General features: G+C 43.3%; 2 long non-coding RNA genes across 2 annotated transcripts in view; both read right to left on the reverse strand.

Annotated features, from left to right (window-relative positions):
• LOC147753390 (uncharacterized) overlaps positions 1-11042 on the reverse strand; it is a 12827-nt gene extending 1785 nt beyond the window's left edge. The window contains exons 1-2 of the long non-coding RNA XR_015311367.1: positions 10831-11042; positions 1621-2136 (exon numbers count right to left, since the gene is read on the reverse strand). This is a non-coding gene — a long non-coding RNA (uncharacterized LOC147753390). The remainder of the gene's footprint in view (positions 1-1620; positions 2137-10830) is intronic.
• A 5725-nt stretch (positions 11043-16767) lies between these two features.
• Positions 16768-18301, reverse strand: LOC147753391 (uncharacterized). Its single transcript, XR_015311368.1, has 2 exons — positions 17661-18301; positions 16768-17249 (listed from the first exon to the last, which is right to left on the reverse strand). It is a non-coding gene; the product is annotated as an uncharacterized LOC147753391 (long non-coding RNA).
• Positions 18302-20437: the final 2136 nt, after the last annotated feature.

Consider the following 20437-nt stretch of genomic DNA (forward strand, 5'->3'; position numbering starts at 1 on the left):
TATACATCAATAGAGATGCGAGTGAGCATTGCGGTAATATATATTTATATTGTTTCAGTTAATTGTTCGTTACTTCGGTCACTCCCACGCAAATCAGTGCTGGACTAAGAACGACCCATCCGCCACCACAAAGCGGAAATCCTGATAAGAGGTTTGAAGGATAAATGATACTCGCCATCGTAAAGAGATGAGTTTCTTCGATAGGCATATTAAATGCCCTTTGGTATATCGATTTTTACCACCAGCAAACGCCACCGTTCGGCCATCCAATAGAGCAACAGCTTTACGGTTACGGAACTTTTGACAAGTACCATTCAATGGAGCAAGCGGATTATTACTTTGCTATTTATTTATAAGCCTATCGGCGACCGGACCAAGCTTTTTCCTTTCGCACAAACTGCAGAGATGGTAGTTCGGTACTTGAAGTTGCTAATCCCACACACTCTTAATATGTGATTATGTTCAGTATGTTTGTTGGTAACGATCTTTCTAGTAAAAAAAACCTATTGTTTATCAAGTTCTTTGTTAAACTGCTTTTAAGTAACCTTACATACATACATCCATGAAAGTTATTTTTCAACGTTATTAAAGCAATGGATGGATTGGTGCCTGTGGCCAGCACGCTATCCAGCCGTTGTAGTTTCTCTCTGGCTAATATGGCTGCTATTATAGTTATGTATAGTATTGGCAATGAGCTAAAAGAGCCACTCAAGTGAAATCAAAATTATGAACACAGCAGGAGAACTCGGTTTCGTCGTCCTCGGTGACGGGGGGGGGGGGGGGTTGTTCTCCGTTCTTATAGCGAGCAGAATGCAGCTGCAGGTACCTCCCGATTCGTCGCAACCCCCCGTGCCATAAGGTGTGCGGGCATAGGGACATAAAAATCGAGCCAGAGTATACTGGGCTGAGTAAGATGAAGAAAATTGGCTGGTCTGTTTTTATCAACCCTTGATTTAGTTTTTTTACTTTTCTATATAATGGCTACCTTAGTTCGATTATAGCTATTCGACAAATATCTACGTCCATAAGCAAATGAAAAAGGTGGAATCTATAAATAGATGTAAGGCTTTATTTACAAGCGCCAGTAGTAGCTCTAGAGATCTTTTAGCACTCGTAGAAATAGAACCTAGCTTTTTTTTTTAAACTTCTTATGATCTTTGGCTCCACAGGCAAATTGAGCTACAATATAACGATCAATATATCATTACCTTTCTAATTGACTTTATGGACTGGTAATCGAGCATGGCAACGATGATAATTAGTACAAAACAGAAGGAAGTGGCAAGATTTAAGATGACCGGTCAACAAAATAAGGGTTCTAATAATAGTTAATTTGCCCTCAGTTGTTGTCCAAATGCCCAACCCACTTGTTGCTTCAAAGATCATAATTGAAGCGAAAGTCAGAGAGAAACCTGGGCTATTGAATCTCAAAGGGAGAAACTGAGCTTTTTCTAACAATATATTTAACTAGCTTGACGAGGCCAAGAATTAAACTCCCTTTCAGTAAAGGCTGTCTATGACTGCTGTGGAACTAGATAGATAAACTGAGACCGCCCGAATTCTTGCCTGCTGCCATTATCTGCTACAGCTCAAGTCTGTATACCACTACAGTTAACCCACCTGAGTGGCGCAGCTCCCTTTCTCTCTCACCGTTCTCTCTCTCTCACTCTCCAATATCCCGTCACGTTTGAAATTTGACCGCCATTCTTCCCCAAGCCGACCCATAGAACAGCCATCGGTCTCTAACTGCCAGTGTTAATACATCTGCAGCAAAGGCAGGATAGAGTGACTGAGGTGGGTGATCCTTATTCGTTGCTGCCGCAGCCGCGGATTCACTCGGCGACTAAACAAATTCGCTCATAAACGCGGCGACAACGTTGTTGTCGCCGCCGCTACCGGCTTTGCATGTTAACAATATTGGTGTTCGACTGCTGCTTCTACAGCTCTGCTACCAGCGGTAGAAATACTGTGGGTCGTACAATTGTAAACCGCAATGGATAGGGTGGAATCGCGGCGTCGCCGTCCCTGGTTCGAGTGATGAAGCTTCATCTGGCCCGATATTTAGCTAAGCTAGAGACATAGTCGCTTCAATTTCCCTGGCCATCGGCAAAGTAGCAGCTTCACTTGAACGTGAGCCTGAAGAGAAAGAGAAATCCGTTTAAGATGGAAAGGCGCCGAGGGTGCGGGTTCGTGAACGAGCGGGAAAAAATTACATTCAGTCGTTGATGCTACAGATGATACCAGCTGAGAGTACTCTTCCTTAGCTTGCAACAAGCGGTGATTAAAGAGAGGACAAGTTCGATACGACAAGATTAGAGCACATTGACGGAAAGAAGAATAGTATCGATAGGAGAAAATGACCTTGCCTAGTGTGTGTGTGTGTATGTGTGTGTGTCTAGGCCTATCCTACATGCCTGTTGTAGGGACGACTGGCGTAATTATGGCGTTCGTGCCGCGCGTGCTAGTTCAAGATGGCAAGCATGCCGACATATAGCAGACGGCGTCAGGTACATATTTAGCGAGAGAGTGAAGGGAATCTGAGCGAGCCGTGCGATTGCCGTAACCCCTTTGTGGTGAGGCTGAACTGAGAACGCTCAACGTGTGCGCGCGTGTGTTGCATTTTGATAAACTTAGCGGACTCAAATACATACAAACATAAGACATAGAAAGGCTATCGAGCTTCAAGGTCATGACTACTTTTACTTCGCTTATGACACATCAGATTGATTCTGAAGGCGGCGCCATTTACTGCGAATAGGTTAATCTTATGGCGATCGAATGCACTTGCAAAAGGCTCGATGAACAGCAAATCGTTAGTGTTGCATCTGACGCTTGTGACTGTAGCTTGCAACCACAAACATGTCCTGCCGATGTGACGCCGATTTTAAGGCCAGCGTCGATTTTCACCGGTCGAACCTGGTGGCCAACAGAGCTCGATGTGATTCTTCTGATCAAAGTGCATCAGCCCACTTGCTAAATCACTCTGGCCCGCGCGTTTTAATGTTTGCTCACTGTCACCTCATTTGGCTGGCTGAACCATAAAGCTGGTCAAAGTAAATATTATAAATTAATAATAACAAAAAATATGCTTATATTCATACATGCTGTAAGAGGCAGTCTATGTAGCAGCGATATCCTACAAGGCGGCAACGTGGGGCACATGTCTTTTAGCTCATTTTCGTTTACATTTCTGCTGTTATTGTTATCGTCGAAGTACAATTACCGATTTGTTAGCCAGTATTTAGCTCAGTAGATCATTTCGGTCTGCTGCTAGTAGTGATGATGGTAGCGTTGGCGAGACAACAGTTGTTGCCTTTATGGTTAAAGTCTAGCTAGGGCTCTTCTCTGATCAGCGAGCTGAGGTCTTCTGCATTACTCCAATAAACTCACAATGGCTGGGATCATCTTGCGCAATCCGAGTAGCTGCAGCGACGTATCCAGCAGCTGCAGTTATCGCGGCTAGAGCAATCGTAAAGAATACACCCTCGTTTAATGGAAGATAATAGTCTCGTTGCTCGGCGAAGACACGACAGGCCGCCAACTGCATTATAAGTAAATCAGCCATCTCCTTGAAGGAAGGCGCTGTTTCCTTCAGGTAACAAATTTCAGTGGTTCTAGTAATCATCGGTAGTTCGACTGAAGAGAACGATCTGTCAGTGCTTGTAACGAGCTACGGTACAATAGCAGATCGTCACACAATCACAACAATAATACGAGGCAATAACAGCAGGTACAATATATATTCTCTCGCTATGTACACAAGATGTACACGTAGTAGCAGCAGTTAGATCTACTCGAAACATTGCTGTGTGTACGGTTGTTATTATTGGACTTCCTTTCTGATTCCTTTTCACATTCGCACATTCGACGACACCGCATGATCATGTGACGATCGAATAGGCAGGTCGCCGATGAATGTACCGGCGAACGGACGAACTCCAGCGGCGGGTCGCCACATGGAAAGCGACCGGGGGGTAGGGGGTACTTTAGGGTAAAGAAAGGCTCACTCGCTAGCTTGCTGGATGGGCGCATCACCAGCACCATGGCGGCGGCGGCGGCTGGCTAGCGGTTGTTACTAATGCTGACAGTAGTGTTGTTGTGCAGCGAAAGAGTGCGACGAATTGTTCCGCTACCCGCTCCGTATGCATACTACTCCGATATGTAAGACATGCGCGTATATCTATCTCCTTGCCAGCTTGGCCCTGCGTGCCCCATAGAAAGCGTCCTTGTGTTCACCCAGTGGGTGCTGCCACTGCCCAGTCGCTCGAATGTGTTGCGCTGTTTCGTTCTATTGCGCCTTTCCCGGCAGTGGCACAGCCGCCGGTGGGTGCTGCACAGCGTGAGTGTGCGCCGCCATTCAGTCAGCTGCGCAGATTAGCCTGGCCACAATCATCTGTACATACGCTGCATGCACGATACAGAGGTACGCAAACATACACACAAACATAGACAAGTCTAACAATTCGACCTCACCAATACACAGTGCGTTTCGCCAATGTCGTTTGGTCTGCATACACAAATAGGATAACTGTTTTTTTGGTGCACATCAGTCATTCTTTGACGCGATCATATGCCCAATTCCAATAACAATAATGGTGATAACACGTCATAGCCTTGGTCAATGTCACAGTTCTGGCAAAACGAGACGTTGTGGTGGTGAAGACGACGCAATTGATCGGAATCATTACCAGTTGAACGTTGCTGCTGCTGCTGTTAGCGTTGACCCCGGTGTTTTTTCAAACTGTACTGCTTGCTTGTACAATCGTATTAGTCGTCGCATTAAAGGTGCATCTTCATTCGTACTTCGTACTTCGTTAGTACCACACCAGAACCACGGTCGAGGCCTGAGAGAGCGGGGGGGAAATGCACCGGAAACACATTATGAAGCAAAAGCTGTTGGTGCCGATTTCAAAGCTTAGCTATTTGTTCTGCGCCGGCTAAGGATTGAGCCTTTAGCCTAGTTCTCGATGGTCGATATATATATATATATATCTATCGATATAGCGAGCTGCAAGCAGAAGTTGCACAGCGGGAAACACCTTAACGACGCGTTTGGCGACGAAAACAAGCGATACATGAGATCGGTATTGACAATGAGATGTGCTCCCGAGGAATGATCATGCAGGCCATTGAAAGTACGCGTATCGAGGCCTCAAATGTTATTAATTCTTTCGTTGGGACAACATTGTAGAAACACAAAGTCCTAACCGCAAACTTAACAAAGAGAAAACCACACCATTTAGAAAATGCTTAACACTCTATATATAGTATTGCAGCCAAATCTCGTGTATCAAAACACTATAATATGCTATTCTCGTAGAGTTTAACATATTCTCAAGTAATTCTGTTGTTTTCGCTAGCTTCATGCCTTAGAATGGATAGCTCGTGTACTCCATGGGCGTCGCAAGGTATTTCTGCTCCTCTATCCATTTCTCTCATTATTTTTACTTGCTAAAAAAAAATCCCATGTACTGCATAATCACGCTAAGTACTTCAACTGGATTGCTGTTTTGGCTATATTCCACTCGTTGTGTGTAAGGGAGCGCCCCGTTGTCATTCAAGCCATTCATTGCAAAAGTTATAGCAATAGCGAGGGGCTTTGATGTGACAAGTATTTCTTGCTCTTCTTTTAACATTTTGCTTATTGAGTATTTGCACGATATTTTAATTGCTGCTGAACGTCTTCAAAGGGACCGTTTCTGGCTAACAGTGTACATCCTATCGGTAAACTATAAGCTACCCCTAGCATATTCAATGCAATTCCTTTTCATCTAATTCACAGTCAACAAATTCGATAGCTTTAACCCAAACATTGCACGTCAGACCCAACGACTGTTCGCTGTCATCGCGCAGAGATGACTTCATGGATTCATCAATGAATTGTCATCTTTCCCACCAGCCGCCACGAACATAAAGACCGTCATAATCATCCTATGCGCGAAAATCTATATCAAACTCATACTTCACGAAAGGCGTCATTTTATATGCCGGATTTCTCTAGCAGCATGTCTATCTCCCTCCGTATGCATATGGGCGCATCATTCATGGTCGGCAGAACTTGTTCTAGTCAGCCAGTTGGCTAGAAGCATAGCCGCCGAAAGTACCAATAGCAGTGGCAGTCGTCATAGCGGCGGAACAACCGCAAGTTCTATGGCTACGAAACTGTGTATAGATTCCGGTTGCTGAGGCATCCCGTGGTGAAGCAGTGACGCGAGGATGTTAACTGGCCTCAGTGGTTATCCGCTTCAATGGCCGGTCAGTTCCCGGTTCGACTTTCGTCTGTAGAAGAAAGAGAAAGACAACGACGACGAAGTAGTCGTCGTGATTGAGTGGAGGGAGACAAGGGCCTTCGCGGTCGCTTTCTGGACCGCCGTTGATTGCGCGCCAGCCAGCATCGCCCGCTGTACAATCCTCAAGTAGACTAGAAGACTAAACGATACTTCATTCGTAGACAACTGGTTTTGTGCGGAGTGGTCGGGTAGCGGTAAAAGCCAAACGGCAGAGGTGTGAAACACATTGCACGAGACCTCCACTCAATGCGAGGAGTTGCAACGAATTTCATATATAGGTGTATAGGAAATGTAGGCAACAAATGCGGACAATACCGGATTAGCTCAAGCTCTGACCACAATTTGAAACTAGTCACCGCTAAGGAAGCTTACAAATCGAGCGTCAGTATGAAACCACACGAAATTAGATCGGGCAGGGGGTGACGCATGCGATAACAACTGATTGAGATGACCTATTTTTTAACGTTAGCGTCTAAATATTCAGCTTTTTGCCTTGGGGAAAAATTGTACTGTTGACGCTAACTATGCCGAAAATACGGCTTCATCGTACGGTTTAATGACGCCAAGCGACACGTGCCACAATCATGCTTTGAACCGTTGGTTACCTATATTAAAAGTGACAATTGTCTCTAGTAATAAACTAGTAATAAACCGTTCGAAGAAAAATTTTCAATGAACAAAATGCACCTAGTATAGAACGCTGTCAATAACAGTAAAATAAAGAAAATTGTATTTGTCTCATATACTCTAAGTAGATGCTTTCCCCTAACAGGTAAGACTCGCGAAAACGCTAGTCGTACGTCCCTCTAAAGCTCGTTTTATCGGCTGATTGTCCACTTTTCATAGACACACACCACATTACGGTACCATGAATTATCCAGTAATTCCACGCACAAGCTATCTTATCCAACTGGCCCGACTGCCATCATAATAAAAGTAATAATTCCACAATGATTCGCAGCCTACATGTCTGGACCTCGCCTAATCCCTCTCGGCGTGCGATACCAGGGTCCCGGACCTTTCTGCAACTATGCGATTGTTGTATACAATGCAGTCCCTCAGGTCGACACACAAGATTATCGATACGGCCTAAGCTACACATACAGGCACATATGTAATCACGCCTGTTCGAACGAAAACTCTTACAGCGAAGGATATCCCGCTTTAGTAGCTTCGAGCCACCATCAATTCCCAAGGTTCACGCAGACATTAACTAGCCGATTCGTCCAAGCACGCGCAACAGATACATGGTTAGGCAATACCTGATGAAAGGTGCGCTAGTTCGTATCACTGGCGTAGTACTGAACGGTTGATACTCAAGTGCACGGCCCATTGAAGTCGTTGACGGCCAGTTGAAAAGAGCGCGAAAAAACTGGAAGAGAAATGCTTGCTGCCATCATAGCATGAATTGTGGTTCACCAATGGCCAAGTACTAATATTTAGTTACATATTTCATATCTAGCCACTACTTAAGACCCTCCACGAACTCGCAGTCGTTCAGTGGGTGAATTGTATTTCCCTATCGTCTCAAAAGGTCTGACATCGAGGACCTTGATCTTCTCCTCTTTAACACAAGCACAATTCTTAAGGACCGCTGCTTAAAGAAACGACAACGACAATCGATACTATGCATACAGGTAGCTACTGGGACGTAAATATAAGCTGCGTATACCTTTCAATCTGATGAATCTAAGTGTGAGGGTATGAAATCCTGCGCGTCACAGGGTGTGGCCCTCAATCGAAGGTCAGTCAGTAGCGGGTTTTGGAGTCATCTGAACTCAGTGAACACAGTCGCGACACGGGACAGGCAATACTTTTCTCGTCTCCTCCTTTTATTAGAAGTAGATTATCGTTATGATTCATTATTGATAACTGCGACTTAGTCCTATGATCTTCTTGTGACAATAACACAAACGAAAGCGGACAAGACGCCAACTGTGGATTCATCAGCAGGCCGTCTTCGCTAACCTCGTCTCTAAACTATCGATACACATTGACAGACCCAGCAAAAGTCATTGTTAACCAATTGAGTATGTATACATGTCTGACGACAAAAACGCAGCGGCCGTCATTCCTGCGTATCTCAGCAGAAGTCGATGTCGCTTATCGTCTATCCCAGTACCTCAATTGTTTGCAATTTGACTCTGCGTTCCATCTTTCGCTTTGTCCGGATCTGAAACCAATAATAGGAAGAAAATATCGTTTATATACCAGCAACCGCATTGTGCTGGTGTCCCGCCGCATACATCTCACCGGCTAGATCTCTATGGCAAACTCATCATGTGACTATACATCGATTTGTCAGCACTGACTAGAGAGGGCGGCATTTAAGAAGCCATTGATTTTTCCCTTCATCTGTTTGAGTTTTGCCGCGACCGCAATGACTTCTGTTTATTTGCATATGTGTGCGTGTGTGAATGTGTGGTTACGCATATTAAATAAGCGTTCTATCATTCCCGTCCGGCAATCAACAGTGACAAGAACTAATACTCAAATTAGGGCTAGCCTTTGAGGCTCGTGCCGAGTCTGTTGAGAAAAAACACTACATTTGAAGTGGTGGATGACTAGCCACGACTCGATGGACAACCCGTGTCGATATTGGAAATTGGGCCGCTCTTCGGGCGGCATCACCCAACTTTCATTGTGGGGATTATGGGACAGTGTCATGCGTTCCCATGAAACAAATCGAGCAGAGGCCGAACTTTGGACGATATGTCCTACAGCCACAGAAAGCCAAGTAGAAGCACTGTGTAGCTTCGGCACAACGGCAAAAAACACTTACACACAGCACGTACAAACACGTATATACCCAACATATAGCACAGTACTTAGGTGACGGCGAAATGGACCGGGGGTTATGTATCGGAGCGGAGACCCATTCACAGGGGACCCTGATAGCTGACGCTAGTTAGCTGGAGTTGTGCGAAACCAAATGGCGATGTACCTTTTTGCTCCCTGGTTAGCTTTTCCTGACGGAGCCGGTCGGGCTGCCGACCAGAGACTTTCGCGACGGGGATGATCCATCATTTTCAAAACAGAGATCTCAAGCTCTTTGTTGCGGCTGGTGTTTTTGTTGTTGTTGTTGTTGGTGGTGATCTTGGTGCTGTCACTGTGAAGCGTCTTTCGAACACTTCACAGCCTATCGTGGATCGCAGTGGCACCTCAACAGATCACTTTTCGACAGAATGAAGTTGAACGCAGAAAAAAGTATAGATGAAAAAAGAAACTGGGAATGCTCAAGCGTTCTATTTGGCGTAGCTAAGCCACTTCGGCTAGTGGAGATCGACAACTTGTTCCACAAATTGGAACGACGGATGACTTTCGAACAACAACAACGAGAAGGCAGCTTCGAACACGGAGCAAAAAGAAAAAGAGTACAGCCAGGACAATGAAGATTGTTTCGTCACAGCTAACAATGCGCGTCTGATAGTGAACCGATGCGCGTGTTCAGGTATGGGTATCTTGAGAACGCTTGAGTAAATGTTACAGGTTCGCTCGAGGGAGTCCTGCCAACAGCGTGATCGACTGCCAGAGCTGATAGAGAACTTCGTAATCGAGTACGTGTTTAGCTAAGCACTTGTCACACAGTCATACTGCTGCTGATCTCATGGGTAGATTGCATAGCTACGTAGTTAGCAATGGTATTGAGCATCACCGTCAAGGTATGAGCGATTTATAGGCACCTAAGTAATATATGAGTTGTCTTCAATACGATACGACTATGATGAACGATTATCAGTACACGGTTCCGTTAAATCCTGTTGTGTATACGTACCAAAAAAATTCAGATCGATCGTCTCAAGGTAGATATTAAACGGTATTTCTGCGGATAAGTTAGAGCGCTAACACTTTGACATCTTTATACCTCACAATTGCAATATATTGTTATGAAGGGCATGCATTAAATGAGACACACTGAACAAAGGAAACCGTACTGCCAGTATCCATATACGCATATGACGTTTTTTCCAAGAATTAACTATTTACAGTAGCTTCCTTCGCTTAGCATAGGTGTAGACACATATTGCAAGTAAGAAGCAAGGTGATCTTGGAGTCCCTCTATGGAGGGACATGGATTGCGCCTTGTCAGAATCGTATCGAAGCCTTCCTGCAGCGCTGCGCGTATTCATCCCTATATCGATATAAACTCACTTCGACGACGTCACCTATAAGGTGGCGTGCACGTCAGTAGCCGACTGCATAATATAACAATACAAACATTGTTGTAGTCATTACCGTCACCACCATAAGGTCCGATGGGGTCAAACACACATGAATAAATATAAACATATCCATGACAGCCACAACTACTGAGAAAATAGCTACTGCTTAATATCAACGCCATTGTAGTACATTAAAATGCTGGTCCCAATGTAAATAATGCTGACTGATAGTTGCTTATCGTCATTCCTTGACTCGTCAATGGAAGCGCCGCCGCAGTGACTAAAGCAGGACATAAACAAGGAGATCGCATGTTGATATGGCGGTATACTGAAATAGCAATAGTTTATAATGAATGATAACAGAAACAATTGCATACTGATTTGCGTTCATTTTGAAAATGTCTAATTCCTGTTTCCGTGCCGGGCGATGCGTCAAGTGTTAGCTCGGAGTAATTCGTGTACGGAGAATGAAGATCGACAGAGGTCAAAAGATTTCATCGACTTGGAACAGTTGTTGTATGCAGTCACTCTGGCGATCCTCTGAAAGATTAAACTTCATTGTCTTGTCTCGTGCCATAATTCTCGTCTACAGGAGTGGCGCTAAAATTCGAATTATTTACCTCTTCTGGTGTGGTGGACGAAGCTAATTTTCATATTAAATTTTGGTTAGCTTGCCCCCGTTATAAAGCTAGTTAAAAGTAATATTGCCAGAGACATATCAAAGCAATCAGAAGCCGTCCACCATTAGCTCTAGATTCGATAAGAACGGCAAATCGTGTAGATCAACATGATTCCCCCATATTGGGGTGCATTTTTGACAAGGACAAAAAGGATTCTATTGATTTGTAGGCAATTAGCATTCGTCGATTATTTTGTGATCTGCATGTCAGATACTATTGTATATTTGTCAGTCGTACAGCTGTTATTAAGGTGCTAAGAAGTACAAAACAATTAGACGAAATTGTGGAAGCTTATACAACAGCTAAATTCTGTGCTTGGACAAGGAAGAACAATGTGCTTTTGAAACAGCCCCCGAAAGAAGCACTAGAGAATCCAATAATTGGCCATAGATTAACATTGAAACTGTGAAGAGTGCCAATAAGAAATAGGTGAGAGTTAACTGGTAGCACAGGTGTAGATGTGCTTCGCAAAGTCTGCCTACATGCAGAGACTATAGAAAAACTGATCAACGGCAAAAAATAGAACGAAATTACAGAAAGGCGTACTGCAGTGAACGACCGTTAGTGATTAGGCAATGGTTGCGTTTAATAATATTAATAAATGTTCGTTAGATCTTTTATAGCTTAACTAACTAGAAGAACAGATCATAAGTGCTCAACTGACCGCGGATAACACAAGTTCCGCGATAGGGGTATAAAATAAAGCCGCGAAGTACTTATGCGAACGCCTCACGCTATAGTTCACGCGAATTAATAAATCTGAAACGCTGTCAATGTGCGCTCATCTATCCCAACGGCCAAAAACAAATTAACATCTCATAAAACTACTACCTGACTGGACTAGACGTGTACAGCTACAACTCATTTACCCGTTCCATTATCAAAATAGGGTAGAATTCCACTACATCTTCGTCGTTAGGAAGAAAAAACGCCGGCCGGTAATCGTTCGTCCAATGACTCGCATTATGTCGATCATATCTAGGTCTTTGTCTTCGCCGGTAATTCGTGTGAGTACTTCGTTAGATTGACGGTGTTTACATTCGGCAGGTGGGGCCCTCAGGTTGACGCGGAAAGAGGGCCAACAGATTTACAATCGACGAAGCCTTAGTTCAAAACGAACGGCCTACCGTAACTCTCAGGGTACCTCCAGGGAAGATGTTTCCTATTTGGTCCAATTAACCTCCGTAACCACCACTAGCAGGACAACCATCATTTGCTAGACTATACCGTCAGCCGCCATCAGCGAGAAGAGATGAGATGAGATTCGAATCTGGTGATTTTGATTGAGCCCGGATCCGTCATAGCGTAATCGGGATGCGCGGTCATAGTGTACTCTAATGAAGCTTTCTCTGTTCTATCAAGTAAGTTAGAATAGGGTAATCGAGCGAGAACAGAAGACAAGAATTGTTATTTTTTTTGTAGGTTACGTTAACAGCGGTGAAACTGTGAAAGTGTTTACGGTTTACTGTTCACAAAGGTGAAGTAACCTAGGTACACGACACGGCTTGTTTTCTCTTCTCAAACTTGAGCTGAAATTGTGCCTGTACGCACGATTGTGAAAATGACTGTGAACCAAGTAACACAACTGCCTAGGAGACATATTATTGCGCCAAAATTATGCTACAATTTCTAAATATCCATTCTAAGCACGACTTCGTCTTTATAATTTGGTATGAATTCAATATTTTAGTGTAAGTCCTTACGAACTGTTTAAGCACAGCGTACTAGATGTTTTTACTTAGAAATCCGACCCATAGTAGCTGCCCGCGCAACTTTCAAATATTATAGGCGAATGCTATTGGTCCTCGAACCGGTTGATGCTGTTTATTAAGTTGACGGTTTAACCCGGAGAGATTATTTGGCCGTTGTGTGCGACAACGCCTGCTCACAAGTTCAAACTTGGTAAACTCGAGTACAGCCCAAATCTTGGCATCGTCGGATTTACAGCCACTCATTTGTCTCGACTCATTGGAGGGTTAACGGGAAGGGTATATCGGTCAGTCGACTGCAGTCGAACCTACCGGAGTATGTAGCTCACTGACCTCACGGTGCTTGATGTCGCATAAGCTTGCGAACTCATGATAATGGCAACCAGTCATGACCGTGATTTGCAAAATACTACCGATTTATTGGACTATTAGTCAAAAAGCTCATGATATTACTTCCCCTATGTGTATATAGCTTAAATGGCGGAATGAATAATATGTGTTCGATTATGTTTTTTTTTCGCTACTAGAGCGTTTCACGTTTGGCCACACCAACGGAAAACGGTCGTAGCAATCTGAATCATTTTCTTCTAAAAAAAATGTTGTATGCCTCTTTTTCTAAAATCCCAAAAAAGGTTTTTCCTCTACTAAACAGAGCAGTTCAGTGAAACATAATTTCAAGGTGAAATATTTAGGCTAGGTATTGGCTATTCTTTACTGCGGCAGCTCAGCTACTGCTCGCACTCAGTTAACCTGTGAGATATTAACCACCCTTAATGGTCACACTTATCGGATCTCAACCCTATCGCATTCGACTTCCTTTAGTCAATCTGGTCCCTCTAATATTATTACCATTTACACCCTTCTTTGGTACGTCTCTATTGGAAGATTGCCTTTCCCCACAGGCGGCCAACATCACCTTCAGCGTATAAGCCGACCAAACCGGCCTATCGATCCATACGCTGCGCGGAACAGATGACACTTGTCACTGTCCCATCTAACCCCATCTATTCGTCGTTCATGGACCCCATATACAACCTCCCTCACTAATATACACTACATGAAATATACACCTACATAGCCCGAACTACGTTAGAGATTACCGTCAATGGCATTACATTACTCTATGAGGGTGACTTATCTGTGGCGTAGTTAGCAGGCTAGAATTGATTTAATAAGGTGGGTGTGATATATAAAAGCAATCTAGCGTTTTCAACACATTAGATATAGGGCTACTGCATAGGCCTGTTCAGAGTGTGCCCTCCTTGTAAGCAAGAGCAATGCTGTCCTACCCCTGTAGTTATCGCGCTGCGGAGCGCCTCCTGCTTGGACCCCTTTATCTATGCCAGCAGCAGGCTCTATCCGTCTGTCTTTCTTACCCTTTCATAAGCTGTGACCTAAACGAGCTATTAGTTACCTTCGATTCTGGATTAGGTCGATATATAGATGTCAATGGATCGGCGTGGTCGTTGATGTAGTAACGGTGAAGTGAGCCAATTAAATATGTAGTAAAGCCTGCTATTGTGGAAGAAGACTGACCCAGACCGAGGACGAGCGCGACGGTGCATCTATTATGATACAAGAAACTTGCTCCGGTTGTTGTTAAGGGCTGTGGATAAGTAGTAATAACACCTTGTGGTTTTTACTCTGCCTGTCCTCTTAGGCACTGGGTTAATTATTATTAATTAACAACTTCCTAAGTGGATAATGTGCTCTACCATTCTGTTGACATGCTTGGTGCAAGGTTTTTAAAGATATTAGCAAGGTGACGAAAAGCGTAGAAACATTTTTAGGTGTATGACGTACAAATTGTTGGCTTTGTGAAGGACATGAAGTCGAACACCTTCGAACCACTTCTCGCAGGCGACAGCTATAGCCCTACCATCGGCCGAAGGCCAAAAGATGCTTTTTGAGACGGGGACTGTTATGTGACGCCTTCAGGTACTATAGATGCTTTGACTGTACCATGGAACGTTTTCAGTCGATATTTGGTCGATTCATTCGAATTCAGTCGACTTAATTGAAGAATCAGTGAATCAAGATCGGCGTCACCTGTTTCAGCACCTGTAAATAACCTTCACCTTGTTATTTGTAAACCTTCCTTCCGACACGTGGCGTCACGTAAGGATCAGTAAAGTCTACTATGCTTATGTCGTATGCTCGCGTTTCGTGAAACCTGAAATGACCGAATGCTAGTTCTTACAAAGTAGTGTCGCTTCGGGGATGACAATCGACTCATCGTAATCATTATTTCTGTAATAGTACTAGTTCAGCGTGAAGGATTTCATATAACACGAACAGATAGGCTGCAAAAAGAAGAACATACCTGCCTACCTGTATAGAGATTTTCGCTTACATAGGATACACGCGATGCATAGGAAACGTTTTTTAGGTGAACTGAAATGACGTAAGGACCCAAACATCATAGTAGCTCAAAGTAAATAATTTCCTTTTTAGTTTTGATAACGAGCGATACTTTTTGGTCTCTCTGGAAGCCGAGCTTCTCTTATCCGGAGACTTGAGACGATCCCTATATTCAATGTGTAGCCAGACCTTTTTTGTCAAATTTGCAATGGCCTTGTCTAACCAATTTGTATGGCATTGATATATACTTTGTCGTGCCTGTTTGTCGAGCGCTGGGCTCTATTCGGGCTAAATTAGGGCTATTCGCGCTACGATTGTGCTCAGCTGTAATTTTCACAACATGATAATAACGCTTTACCCGTAAAGCGTTAATTTTATTAGTTATTTTGTTCTTTTTTACGCGTCACCCAATCTTCAAATTATCAGATTACGAAGATTACTGTTGTTATATTATTATTATTATTCGGTGTATCGTCGTTTTGCTTCGTGTCTGTTATCCTTCAAGTGACAGTGACTTCACTCAGAATTTACGGGCGTCTGTTACTGTTTCTTGCCATAGTTGTTACAACCGCGATCGTAATAGAGGCATTTCTTCTTTACTTATATATAATTTGTTTTTTTTTTTCTTATAAAACACACATTTACATAATCTCCTATAATGACATCCCTTCGATATGTCAATTACGGTACGACTATTATTGTAGCCCCTGCTGCTGCGAGCTGGAATGGCTGGATGGTGCCGATTCTGCTGCTGTGGTCGCTTGAGGCGCCTATTGAAGTAGCGGTCTAGCCATAGACGTCTGGATCTATGATCGATCGTCAGGTTGGCGTCTTCTAGCGACGTCCAATTTAAAGTGATCAAATTAAAAAAATAGACGCATAAGGACGATAATAGTAGGAGAAAGTAGCAAAAAAATAATAAAGATCAGCGATAGAGTTAATAAGCGTCTTGTCGCTAGCTAATAAAGGTCGGCCAAGTTTATGAACAAATTATGTCATGAGAGAAAGACTTTTATTGATAAGCTAGAACATAACGAATGTTTCGTTAAAGAGAAGCCAGTTCTCTTCTTAACCGGGAATACAAAGAAGGAAGACATTCAATTCCTTGGACTCTTATTCGCTAGCGTAAGTCGTTTGTGTTAGATATGGAGCGATGCCCACTGTTCGAAAATACAAAGTGTAGTTCTTATGTCGTACCGCTGATTGTCTTCACGAAGAATGATCTTATGTAAATATGACGACGATTTGCTGCAGCATAATTCACCGTTAGTGAAAGTCATATCATTTCACCTATATATTTGTGCCGCTCACCGCCAAACGAACTATCGACAATGAAAGCACCAGCATCTGATCGATGAATGATAACACAAAAGGCTCCGGAACTTCTGCGAGCTGGCTGAATAGCGAGCTTCACAAAGACGTACGTACGCACGTACACGTATAGCTTGAACTCGCCCTCATCCGCTCCTGATACAGGCCGAATTAGCACAATAAAATCGTTCGAAAATAACGACCGCCACAAAAAGGTAGACAGAGCTGGGAGGGTAGCATAGAACAACTGGAGTTTGAAGCTTCAAAAATAAAAAAATACGATATCTAGCAAATGAGCGAGCAGGATTATATGCACTCGTCACCACTGCCAGATCCTAGCAGACCGATGTCATAAAAGGACAACATAATCTAAACGAGTTGAAACGTTTATGTTTTAAATAGACATTAAGAAGGACGCCAACGGTAACGACAACTCAGTTCAGAAGCGGAGTCGCCCGTCAAACGTTACGATCACGGTCCCGTTATTCGGTCACTCGATCCGTGTTCGGTTCGGCCCGTAATCTTCGCAGATGGCAAAGCAAGACTCCTATTGATGGCGTCGACGACAACATTGATGATGAATTCATTTTTGACGGATGAAGATAAAGAATCTCTATTTATATGCGCGTTCTTTTGCTTGCTTCTTCTTGCGTCTGTCTCATCCAACCGTCTACCGATCAAGTAGTTCTTGTTTCAATGTTTGCGGCATGATTCGGTTTCTCGCCGGCTAAGACTCTATTTCATTGAAAAACGTCAAAAAAAGAAACAAACAAACAAACAAACAAACAAACAAACAATTAGAAAGCAAAGATGCTACCTATTGGCTCCACATGTGTATTTAGTATGTAAAACATAATGAAGTAGATGTTACGTCTTGATATGTCGATTCTAGTAACGAAGAAGCTTTGCTTAGATTGGCGTGGTGCGCAGTCGTAAATCATCGAAATGACAAAGGACCGATTACCCAAAGAAGATCAAGTGAAAAGTTTCGAGAAGATTAGATTTGAAGCTCATCATCTTATTGCCTTTCGGAGATATAGGCGATTTCGATAGTGTGGCATGTTCACTAAGTTGTCACTTATATATTACCTAGGTGACTTTGTCAAGGAAGTTACTAATCGGGACTCGGATAGAATAAGAAGTTACCTTATACTGCTGATCACGACAAGACGATTTAATCGACACTAAACTGTGCGTGTCCGGATTGACACGTGTAGAAACTATCAGTGCTATCGCTGTTGTCGTCGTTGCTGTTAGAAACAGCGGGGTAGCGCACTTGATGGTTGTAACGCTAAGTAGAACGCTGACATTTATGACTGAAGCGTCTTTCGTCCGCTCGATCGGACACATTTGAGACCTACTGTTTGTCCTGTTGCTGTGGCACGCCATTTAATAGCAATATGTCCGAATGCGAGCGTACGTCACTAAATGTCTTGAGGGATCCGCTAGATGAACAGCGCATGCTCTATCGGATTGTATCCCGTACGAACTCATCTGATCTTTGGGGATTTGTCATGTGCAGCACTTCACGGATGATAGAGAAGAGTCCGTTCATCTGCCCAACATGAGCGACCACATGAAGGGAGAGTAAGTATAAGGAGCCAAGTAGAAAGGACAAAATAGAGATATGCCTCTGTGTAGTGCTGATTCACCCGCGAAAAGTATACACAGACGGTCGAATAAATGTCCCTGATCAAATACGATATCTACAGTACGGAACGAATTATCGCCCCTAAACGAAATATCTAAAGGGTTCGTGTGGATCCAGTTACAAAAAACCTTAAACGCTTTTGCACAAATAGATTAGCCGAATGTGACATATGCAAAGCTTTTCAGATAGCGTATATGATTTGATAAACCCTGTGTTTAGTAAGTAGGCACTAACAGAGTCCGTATTAACAAAGTAGATAACAAGCTGGGAAAAAGCTGCTCGTTTCTCATCTAATTTTAAAGCTTGTTAGCCTTAAATTGCCCCGTCCCGCTGAATGAGCATCCTGAATGAGCGATCATCAGGTAGCTTTCTGCGTGGCGATTCTCCATGCGGCTTTTTGCCCTGTTCTAGCGTTTCTGTGATCTACTGAATCTTTCAGCATAACAATTTGATAGAAGACAGCTCTTGGCTTTTTTTTTTTTATGTCGTACGCGTCACGGGACAACGAGCGCTTCTTTTCCGCGGTTATGAGGTATCAAATTAAGCAAACAACAAAAACAAGCCACTCGCCTTAGTCCTTCCACTGTTCTTCGAACCGTCTTGCGGGCTTCTAACTTTTGATGCAAAAAAAAAGACCTCCAACAGATTGACTTGGTGAAGATTTGATTTTACTCTTCTACGGCATAAACAGGCATAAACTGACTAGCAATAAACATTTAGATTCAATAATGGTTTAAGTATATTTAGAAATTACAAAAAACGTAAGCATTCTCTCATTTTATGTATATATATGTATATATATATATGTATATATATATATATATATATATATATATATTCTTGAAAAAATGCCTAGGTATTTGTGCTAAATGTAAGCAGTGGTTTTTCAATGCAAGACGGCTTTCTTTTTTCAAAGGCTACTCAATGTACAGCTGTGACTCCGCTAGCTTCAACGAGCGGCCAACGTCTTCGGGCCCAAAATCGTTTAAATCTATAATATCATAGGTGAGAAGTACTATTTACGGATATAGTCCTGCAGAATGACAGATATATATCTCGCAATAGTTATATATCGCACAAGAGCAGCATAGGTAATAAAAAAATATCAAATACGTTTAGTTCTTTAAATGAATCAATATGTCATGAGGGCTTAATCAAACAAGTTACAAAGAATACCAGGGCTGCCTATATGTTGTGGCAGATATTGCTTCCTGTTTTGAAAGCGAAATGGCACCCTATATCTTGCTGACTTCCTCATACGGTCGATCTTTTTACTGTAACCTCGCCACCGTACTCCTGTTTGCTGGAACACCTCCTTTCAGATTGTGTGGGACGGACTCGCATAGCGGAAATTACCGGGTTGATCTCGATAATGATGTTAAGTGCCGTTCTACGGTTGCGATTGTCAATAATATCAATATCGGCATTCAGTTTCGAAATTCTGGACCATTTAGACCCGTTATCGCGTGCCAGTCAAATCGTGGGTCGTGCTTCAGGAGTCACAGATTCGAGAAGTTCTGTAAACGTACTTTGGAGCCCCGGTCAGTTACCGTGTTCCGGAGACTTCGAATTCATCCTCGATATAATACCAATATTCAATGCCCAATGTTACACCCCACAGAATTGTTAGAGTGCACAACGTTTTTCTAGATCGACTTGTTGCAACGACATTTTACCCTGTTGTCCGATACTGCTCCGCCTATATGTTTTTGTCCAGTATTTCATTTACTACGAACTATTATAGGGCTTGTTAAATTCAGCCTTGTCAACAGCGCGGGCCACCCTATACCCGTCCAGCGCATTACCCGGCCAGCCAATCACTGGTCGAAAACCCACTCCTTCTACTCGAACGGCTGATAACTATAAGCATCCAACAACGGTATAACCGTGGCTAACAACCACACGGGCAGAAACAGCCACTAACTCTTCGATATGATATGTAATGTAATCCCTCGATCCGACACATAAATAGCTGCCAGCAGCTGGTCACACTCTATGGGCGGCTAGAACTGATTTGAGTCACACAAACAGACCTATACGGATATTGACGCAAAGTGACAGACAGACAACCTCTCGAAGGATTGTTTCGGCCTTTTGGGTACTTCGTTATCCTCCAATTCTACCCACTAGCGCTTTACGACCGATTATACTTACAGACGACAGAAAACAGTCCCAGAGCAAAATAGTCTTTTTCTTCAACGGCTCACTGCCGTTTCCATTCCCGCCCAGTTGGTTCGCGCTGGTTCGTTGACGCCCCCGCCCCCCGTCCGAC

Source organism: Varroa jacobsoni, unplaced genomic scaffold (genome assembly GCF_002532875.2).
Source record: "Varroa jacobsoni isolate VJ856 unplaced genomic scaffold, vjacob_1.0 scaffold_520, whole genome shotgun sequence".
Taxonomy (NCBI): domain Eukaryota; kingdom Metazoa; phylum Arthropoda; class Arachnida; order Mesostigmata; family Varroidae; genus Varroa; species Varroa jacobsoni.